This window comes from Felis catus, chromosome D4 (genome assembly GCF_018350175.1).
Source record: "Felis catus isolate Fca126 chromosome D4, F.catus_Fca126_mat1.0, whole genome shotgun sequence".
NCBI lineage: Eukaryota > Metazoa > Chordata > Mammalia > Carnivora > Felidae > Felis > Felis catus.
In genome coordinates this window covers 3,282,713-3,292,504 of record NC_058380.1, presented here as the reverse complement: position 1 = coordinate 3,292,504, position 9,792 = coordinate 3,282,713, and positions in this window count along the sequence as shown.

The following is a 9,792-nucleotide window of genomic DNA, read 5'->3' as shown; positions in this document are numbered from 1 at the left end:
CTTGCTGCGACCTCGCGTGCTTTGCTAACAACTTGCCCACCAGACGGTGGCCCCGATGCCCAGGAGACTTGGAAGGACCAGGGGGTGAGTCAGTTCCTGATCTGCAGACCAGGAGCAGAGGACAGAAGCGGTGGCTGGTCCGGGCATCCCGAGCGCAGACCCCGCTCTGCCTGCCCGTCCTGATGTCACAGCGCCCGTCACGGCATCTGACGCGCCCGTGGGAGAGCTCTCCTGAGAGCCGCCTGGCACGGCTTTCTGCCTGCTGGAATCTGCAAACCCGCAACGTGGCCACCACCCTGTACTGGGGAAAACACCCGGAGACAGGACAGAACATACTGCAGACACACCCGAGAGGGAATTTCTGCCCAGCATTCCAAGGGTGTGGCCAGGAGGCAGGATCGGGGCTCTACCTTCAGCAGGGACACAGCTGTCACCTCTGGGTGCAGGGGAGGATGCGGGAGGTCAGGATCACCCAGCAGCGGCACCTCCAAGTGAGTCGCCCCAATGTCCTGTGTCCCCTGAGGCACCTTCATCCTGTCAGCCGCCGCCCTGTCACCTTGACTAAAGGCCAGTCTTGTCGCTGAGCCAGATGCCTCCAGCGGAGAGAGTCCAGCCCGGCCGGGGACTGACCAAACCCTCTCCGACTTTCCCGTGTGAAAAGCCTCACGAAGGGCGCTTCTGGGGCAGATCTCCTGCCCGCTCCTGGGGTCGCACGCATACTCTCTGGGAGGAGCAATAATAAATTGATGAGATTCACCCATCCCGTTGGCTGATGGGAAGGCACACGTGTCCACAGAGGACCTTACAGTGTGCCATCCCCACGCTCTCTGACTGTGATCCCGCCCCCCCACCCTCCCAGTGGGGAGCCCACGTCCACGCTGCAGACCCGCCTCCATCAACAGAGTTCATCAGACACAGTCTTTTATACCTTCTGGGGCTTTCTTCTGGCTCACTCCCAGACACTTGCTCTGAGAGCCCAGGGCACAGAGAGGGACGCGGCGGGGATTCTGGGCCATGACCGCGGCTGAGATCTGGCTCGATCAGCACCACCCTGCTGTCCGTGGGGTGTGTTATCCTGGAGGGAAGCCGCCCAGCTGTCTGCAGGCCCAGGGAAAGTTCTATTCCCCGAAGAAACAGGAGCCAAAGGAGCAGAGGCTTCCTGCCCCGGACACTCCAGAGAGGGGTCCAGAGGTTCTCCTTACGGCTTGGCCCCTGAGTTAGGCATCTTCTCAGAAGGCTTCCAGGGACCCCCACCTCCTGGAGTCACACCTCTCCCCATGTGTGTATGTATGTGCGTGTGTGAGTACGCATGTGTATACACGTGCACGGGTTTTGAGTATGATGTGTGGGTGGGTGTGTGCATGTACCAGTCTGGGTATGGGTTTTACGTACGTGTGTGTACGTTTGTGAGTATGTGTGTGTTGTGTGTGCCTGCGAGTGTGTGTGCGTGTGCACTGTGTGTGGGCGTGCAAGCGGGAACTGGTGTTCTACGTCCGATGACCAGACTGTGTTGAGGACGATACGTTCCAAGAGTAACCCACGGGGACTGACTCCACCCTCGCCCCCCGTCTGGCCTCACCGGCTCGCTGCTCTGATGGACAAGCCATCACGGTGGACAGCCCCGCGTGGCAAGGACCCGATGCCCGAAATGGCTCCTGGCGCTCCCCGCCTCCCGGTACGCGCACTCTTGAACAGCCCTCTCCCCGCTTGGGGACAAACGTGATGAGCTGTCACCTCCGAGACGGGGCTGTAAGAGGCTGTGCCTTGCGTCCTGCTGTACTGGCTGTCCTTGGCTCGCTGGCCTTGATGAAACAAGCCGTCGTGTTGAAGGAATCCGCATGGCGGGAGACCAAGGATCGCCGCTCACGGCAGCCCACGGGGACCTGAATCCTGCCCGCAAGGACACGGAGCCCTGCAGTGACTACAGCCCAGAGAACACGTCGAGGAGGCCAGACGCAGGGACCCAGCTACGTCTGCACCACCGTCGTGTGCGCCCGGATCCCTGACCCAGAGACCCCTGCGGCGACCAGTGTCACGGTTACCGGCCTCTGTGTTTGGGGCAATCGGTGAAGCAGGAATAGGCGATAGTGTGTCCTCCTGGCCAGGGAACAGGGGATTGTCGGGTATGCAGGAAGCCCACGGGCTGCATCATCTGGGGCCGTCAGGAATCAGCATCACTGGGAAGGCTTATTGAGAATGAGGATCGGGGCGCCTGGGTGGCTCGGTCGGTTGAGTGTCAGACTCTTGATTTCAGCTCAGGTTGTGATCCCAGGGTCACGGGGTCGAGCCCCGTGTCAGGCTCTGCATTAAACACGGAGCCTGCTTGGAATTCTCTCCCTCTCTCTCTCTCTGCCCCTCCACCATTCACGTGCGTGTGTGTGCACAAGCTCTCTCTCTCTCTCTCAAAACAAAACCAAAAAAATTAAAAATAATAAATGAGGATGAAGGGCCAGGCCAGACCTCCCCCGCCAGAATTTTCAGGGGCCCCAGGGACTCTTGTGCATATTCGCGCTTGGGAATGAGCGCTGTGGACCGTGACTTGGTTTCCCCGTAGCTCCCTGAGGAATTCCGCAGACCACCGCCGCCGTCACTGCGGACCTGTGGGCCGTGCGTGGGCCCGCCGGCATAGGGGGCCACTCTCCCTGCACGCCGGCCCCTTGACCGCACTGAGCCTGCGGCTCCGGCCCTCCAGAGGGGGTGTAGGGGCTCCTGCTGGGGAGGGAGCAGATCTTGAAGAGCTGAGAGGCAGAGAAACCTCTGCCTCCACCCCACCCCCAGCCCCAGACGGTTCCAGAAACCTGGTTGTCGGTGCTGTGTGTGGTGAAGCTGTGGCCGGCTCGGGCCCCCCGACCCCCGCTCCACATCCCCCAAGTTTGCCATCTGTCTGGGCTGCCTCCTGCCCTTCCCCCGTCCTGCTTCCCTGGGCTTGCACTCGGGCAGAGGGCTGCCTCGGGACCTGGGCCTCGGGCTCGCTTTTGAGACAAAAACGGTGCTCTAAACGGGCCACACGGGGCTCCAGGGCAGACCAGGCCCGCCGACGGGGCCCCAACTTTATCTGGGGGAAAAGCCGGCTGAAGGGCTTCCACTGGCCCCAGGGCTCCAGACACGACCCCGGCAGAGCCCATGCCCCTCGCTCCCCGGATGTGGCTGAAGAAACGTCCTAGGTGCGTGGCTGGTCCCCTGGGCAAGCAGACAACTGCGGACGGCCGCGTGCAGGGGCTGCGAGGGGGGAGAAGGGCTGGTGACCGGGTGCGCACCCTGCTGGGTCCCCAAGGGGCCAGCCTATCTGCTTTCCCAGCCGCGTGGACACCCAGGAGCCGAGCGCCACGGTGCCTCCGTCACACGCGAGCTCACGCAGGTGGCTCCCGCCACCGAGGAAGGGGCCCAGGGGCTCCGCGACCCTGTTTTCTTAGCACGGCACGCTCCCTTGAGAGAGCAACATCGCCACCGGCCAGCCCTGATGACGACCGTGTGCAAGTGTTTGCGGACATCGTGTGTGTAGGCGTGGTTTTATATATGCACACGTGTGTGTGCACACGTGCGTGTGTGAGCGCCTGTACACTCACGGGTGCGCTCCGTGTTTATCAGACCGTGAATCTTCCCAACTTCACGACGAGGAGGTGAGGCCCCCCCACCCAAGGCCACGGGCACAACCATGCGCTTTTGGGGGGGACAGACCTGAGTTCGGACCCCCGGTCTGCCACCCCCTGACCTCATGCCTTGGTGAGGTCCTCTTACCGCAGGGCCTGTGGTACATCCACGAGCTCTCCTCCCGCGGGGCCGCGCAGGTGGGGCGGTGGCCTCTGTGTCTTACGGAGCACAAGTGCACAGAGGATGTGGGATCCCCTCCCCTGTCGGCTCACTCACGGGTGCGTCATCCACACTCACTCCGGTGCTCAAGTCCGGCCGCCCGGAGCAGAGCCCGGGCACGGGGTCATGTTCTCACGGGTTACTGAGGATGTGCCCCAGGGTAGCGGGAACGCACGGGTGCAAGGAGGGAAGAGCCGAGCCGGGCCTGGAGGCAAGCCCGGGTGAAGCCCCAGCCTCAGCCTGGTCCTGACGCCGAGAGCATCAGTCACGCCCAGATGTTCCCCCATTGCGGCCAGGGGGCCGGGCTGGGGTATGGGCCACCGCCAGGCACAGAGATCCTCCGTCACTTCCGGCTGTCTGCCATGGGACGTGGTGCAATTGCAGGATAAGGGCCTCAACGGGGCTCCAAGGGTCTATTTTGGGCCCACACTGAGGCAGGCCACAGGCTGACGAGCGTGTCCTCGGGAGGTGGCCGGGCGCCTGCACGGAGCACTCGTCCCTGCCGGCCGGGGTCTGCTTCTGCGCTGTTCTGCGAGAAGGAGACTGTGAGTGAGAGGGAAACCTTCGGGACAGGCACGGTTAGGCACTGAGTTGTGTCCCCAGAAAAGATACGTCAAGGTCCTAACCCCCAGTACACGAAGCGACCTCCTTTGGAAATAGGGTGCTGCAGGTGGTCGAGTTAAAATGAGGCCCGCAGCGTGGGCCCCGATCCAATATGACCGGGGTCCTTATAAACCAGGGAAACCGGACGCAGAGACGGACATCCACACAGGCAGACCCAGGCAAACGTGAACGCAGAGACGGGGGGATGCGTCTACCGGCCACGGCAGCCAAGATTGCCGGTGAGCCCCGGGATCCGGGCCAGAGGGTGGACCCCACGGCCCCCCACGGCCTCAGAAGGAGCCAACACCTGCCGACACCGTGACCCTGACCTCGGCCTCCAGAACCGGTAGATTAATGCTGTTTAAGCGGTCGGGTCTGTGATGCTGTGTCCTGACAGCCCCGGGACACTCGCCCACCCCGTGAAGAATACGCTTCGAGAAGCAGCGACAGAGACATTAGCCACGTGCGGCCCCGACGGGCGCAGAGCAGAGGGAAGATGGCGCCTCACCTCCCTCCCACCCGCACCCGCCCCCAGCCTGGTCTCCAACTGCACGAGGAGTACGGCAAATAGCCCATCTACACTGGGGACGACCCACTCCCAAAAGCCTCCTGTGCAACACGTTTCCCCCTGATTTTTCACCCCTGGAGCATTTAATGGGGAAAATAATCCATTGGACGTTGAGTCACTGGGCCTGAGCTCAGCCCTTAGTTGTTTGCGAGGACTGTTTCATGTCCACTGTGGGCCTCTTTTCTCAGAAAAAGGAAATCGTTTTAGCCAAAAATAAACAAACTTGACACCATGCAGGTTAGTCCTGCATAAATCACTTGACAGCCTGCTGACTTCGGAGTCTGGGGCCAGACTTCATTTTCAGATGCTTATGTGTTGAGACAGATGCGCCTGCCTTGCACCACCCCCCACGGACCCCTGCAGCCTCCCCCCCACCCCCGCCCCCGGGGCCCTACTTGCTTGTGTCCCTCCCAGGCCTGAGGGTTTGGAGCATAGGGTGTGTGACCTGGGCAGGGCCCGTCACACAATCTTACAGGGAGCTGGGTTCGATCGCACAACCTTACAGGTGCAGGTGTGGAGCTGTGGAACCACGAGTGCACGTCCCAGCCTCTCCAAACTGGAGCCCACAGATAGGAAGCAGGATCGCGGACGGGCCCCCGATGTGGCTGTTGTAGGAACGTGGCAGCTCATGCACATGTCCTGCCCCAACGGAACGGAACACACACTCAATCAAAGGTAAGTAATGTTACTGCTGGGAGGTCGCACGGAAGTTCCCCAGTGGAGAGCCCAGGGTGTAGCTTCCATGTGGTTCCCAAACGTAAAACCCAGGCTGTTTCTGGTACCAGATCACAACGTCATTTCCTATCCGTTGGGTTTTCTTGAATGAATGAACGAATGAACGAATGAGGGTTCAGGAGAGCCCGCCCCTAAATATTTAGCACTGATCCCAGCGACTTATCTTTTCTTTCCTCTATTAAAATGTTCCTTTGACGTCGAGTAATTCTTCCCCCCGTCACAACGTGACACGATTTTCATTTCAGCACGGGGGACCAGGTGCGAGGACCAAGCCCTCTGTGAGCTTTTCAAGCGAAGCCTGCCGTCCTGGGCCTTCCAATCCAGCGGGATCGGCAGGGAAGACGATGAGTGAACGCGACGATTTCAGGCGGATCTGAAGTGGGAGGTTGTGTTTTCCGAAGATCCCGTCGGCTCTTCTGCGCCGTGGCCTTGGGGGGCCCCAGCCAGGGCTCTGATCCCCCTCCCTGGAATCCGGGCTGCCCTCCACCAAGAGTTTTCCAATTCTTCCGAGACCAGTCGGAAGAGGGCTTGCGGCTACCCAAGACGCTTGGGATGCTGGCCCTGCGGACCCGGCTGCCGCGCTGTGAGGAGTCCACGCCCCGTGGAGAGGCCCGGCAAGCTGAGCCGACAGCCACCATCTTCGCGCGTGGACCAAGGCTCAACGCGGACAGCCGCTCTGTGTCCGCCATGTAGCACGAACGTCTTCTCCACCCCACGCCGCTATCTTTGGAGGAACAGAGGTGTGTAATCTCGGGGCACTTGGGGGGCTCCGTCCGTTGAGTTTCCAACTCCCGCTTTCAGTTCAGGTCCTGATCCTGTGGTTCATGAGTTCGAGCCCCGCATCGGGCTCTGTGCTGATGGTGCAGAGCCTGCTTGGGATTCTCTCTCTCTCTCTTTCTCTGCTCCTCCCCACTTCTCAAAATAAATAAATAAACACACACAAAAAAAAGAAGTGCACAAGTGCATAATCTCAGTTGAGTCCTGTTTATCCGTGCTTCCTTTTACAAGTTTTTTTGTGTTCTGCTTAGGACATGTTGCCTACTTTGAGGTCATGAAGCTGTTCTCCCACTTCTGCTTAAAGCTTTTTTTAAAAAAATTTTTAACGTTTTTATTTATTTTTGATAGAGAGAGACAGAGAGAGTGCAGGGGAGGGGCAGAGAGAGAAGGAGACACGGAATCCGAAACAGGCTCCAGGCGCCGAGCTGTCAGCACAGAGCCCGACGCGGGGCTCGAACTCATGAACCACGAGATCATGACCTGAGCTGGAGTCGGTCGCTTAACCGACTGAGCCACCCAGGCGCCCCTACTTTTGTATAAAGCTTTATTGTTTGTGCCTTTCACATTTAGAACAGTGATTCGTCTGCATTTCTCTAGGCGTAAAGTGTGCTAAGAGTCGGGACACACTCCTTCCCATGCACGAGCGTGTGTATACATTTGAGTAAGTGCAGTTTATTGGAGGTAACTTCTCCCTGTGCACGGCGGTGTCTGTTTCTGCACAGACCCAGCGACAGCCCATACCTGTCCTGGACCCCATTCATCCTGCTCCCTGTGTAGACACTGGCGGGTTCCAGCCCTCCGGCCAGCTCACATGCCTCTCCCAGGAGTTGTACGAGTATCTTTGCACTTTTTTTTTTGGCCTTTGGCATTTCCTACACTTTAGAATCCGTTCATCCTCTGCCACACACACACAAAAGAAAAAAAAAATAAGAAAACTGCTTTTAAAAATTTCACATTGTTCCAATTTGTCTGTGTCTTATTTTGAGGGGGAGCCTCCCTTCCTGTGCTCAGAAATTATTTGTATTCTTCGTCTGAGACGTATTCATTAATGCTTTTACTCTTTCCTTTTGAGCTATTGGTCTTTTGTTTCTGATTTGTTGGAGTTCTTACTGAACAAGGGGAATCTGTCCCTCGTCTGCAGTGGGAGTTGCAAACACTTTGCCGGGGCCTCGCTCGCCTCTCGATTATGCTGCGTGTCACCCTGGTTATTCTATTTCTATGTGTGTCAGTCTTCTCGGTTATGGTTTCTAGGTTTTGTGTCTTTCTTAGAAAGGCCTTCCCCCCTGCAGCTATTGGAACCACTAGTTAAAAGCACGCGTTCACAGTGAGAAGAGAAAATTCTAGCTCTTAGGCTAGAATGACAGAACAGCCTGCATATTTTTCCCGGCGTGAGTTTCCTTAAGTCCTGTCGTGTGCCATCACGTAGAGCGATACTGTTCTTAAATGTCATGGTCAGGGCATGGGGTCGGGGCCTCTCAAACGTTCCGGAACCGCACCACTGGCTGGGTGTGGACCTTTCATGACTTGAATGAAGATAGGCCCCCAGCCCCTCCACCTGCACAGACCACTCCTGTAATGGTGGAATCTTGGCAAATCATCTTTGTGTCGCTTCCGCTTAGGTTTGACCAGTACGGGGTCTGAGCTGCACAGGTCGGGCCTGCTGACTCCTCACATTCCATCCCCCGCCCCCAGCAGGTGCCATGGGCAGGTTCTGTTACAGTTCTGTATACTTTTTTTGCCGTGGGCCCCTCAAACCATATAGCCATCAGACTGCAAAACCTGGGCTCGCCCGCATTGTCTGTCCCGCAATAACCGAAGAACATCCTGTACCGTTGGCGGACTCACAGTCATCCACACCCGTCACGCGTTGTAGATGTGCACGAAGCCAGCTCCGAACCAAACTCCCCCCTGCAGCAGGCGACGGAATCGGGGAATGGAAGCTTGCAGGAGAGCAGGGCACATTGCAGCTTGTATTTAGTCATCCAAGATCCATGCAACAAGTCCAGTAGCCATGGGGGGACACCCGTGGAATCCCCCTCGAGGCCCTCGCTGGCCTCCGTGGCCCACCAGCCCCCCGGGGCGGCTGGGCCTCCAGGCTGGCTATTCCAGGTGGGTGGCCTCGCCCGCGGGCCTGGGCGCCTGGACAAGCCCCGTGCTTGCCCACAGCGGGCACCTGGGTGGCCACCACGGCCGTGGGGACATCAGGGCCAAGCTTCCCTCCGGCCCAGCCAGCGCTGCAGGACCCCACAGGGATGGTCCCGACATCAGAGGATGGCCTGAGAGCGGTGACATTGTCAGGGTTGTTCCAAGAAAAGCTGCTGGGCTCTGCCTGGGGAAATTACAGAGCAGAGTCCCTGGGGCCCCCGACTTCAAACAGCTTTGCATTTTCCGGCCCTGGCCTTGACCGCTCACCACACACCTCCCACACTTCCTGCTCCTTCCAGCATCTCAGAAAGTGCCTCTTTCATTTCAGCAAGAATGCAGAAAGCGAGAAAGACACAGGGCGGGGGTGGGGGGGGGGGGTGCCCAGCACAATCAGAGGGTGCCCTCTGTCTCCAACCTTCGTATGTAAAAAGCATTAGAGAATCTTTCGGATGCGGTTCGGAACACGTAAAAATCAACCATCAGCATTTTCAAGGGCCATTAGCCCAGGGCCAGAAGCCACAGGGTGATAGAAATATACTCAGCACCTCGAGGGTTTACCAAAGAAACTCCAGAATTCTGAGCCTTCTCATCCCCTTTCAGATGACATGAAATCCTCACACCGTGCGTGGCAGAGTCCCTAAAGTCAGTGGAATGTGAACAGTCTGTATAAAAGACAAATATTACTTTATCCCTGCTCGTTGGCAGGACTGCTTTCTGGAGAAGGTCCCTTGACAAAGGAGCAGCCCTCTGTTTTCTGACCAGAGACATATTTGACGAATTTAATTCTTTTTAATGTTTATTTATTTTGAGAGAGAGAGAGAGAGAGAGAGAGAGAGAGAGCATGAGCCGGGGAGAGGCAGAGAGACAGGGAGAGAGAGAATCCCAAGCAGAACCCCAAGACCTGGGGCTTGAACTCACCAACCGTGAGATCATGACCTGAGCTGAAACCAAGAGTCAGAAGCTAAACCGACTGAGCCACCCAGGCGCCCCAATGAATTTAATTTTTTTTAAGAGTTTCCTTGTCCATTTAATGTGTCATTGTAATGTCTAGTTACCGTGTTCCAATCACTGTGCCCTGATGTAAATGGCAAGACAAGAGCCGAAGCAGGGATTATCCCTGGAATTGAGGACATTGGGAAATGGAGAGCGGCCAG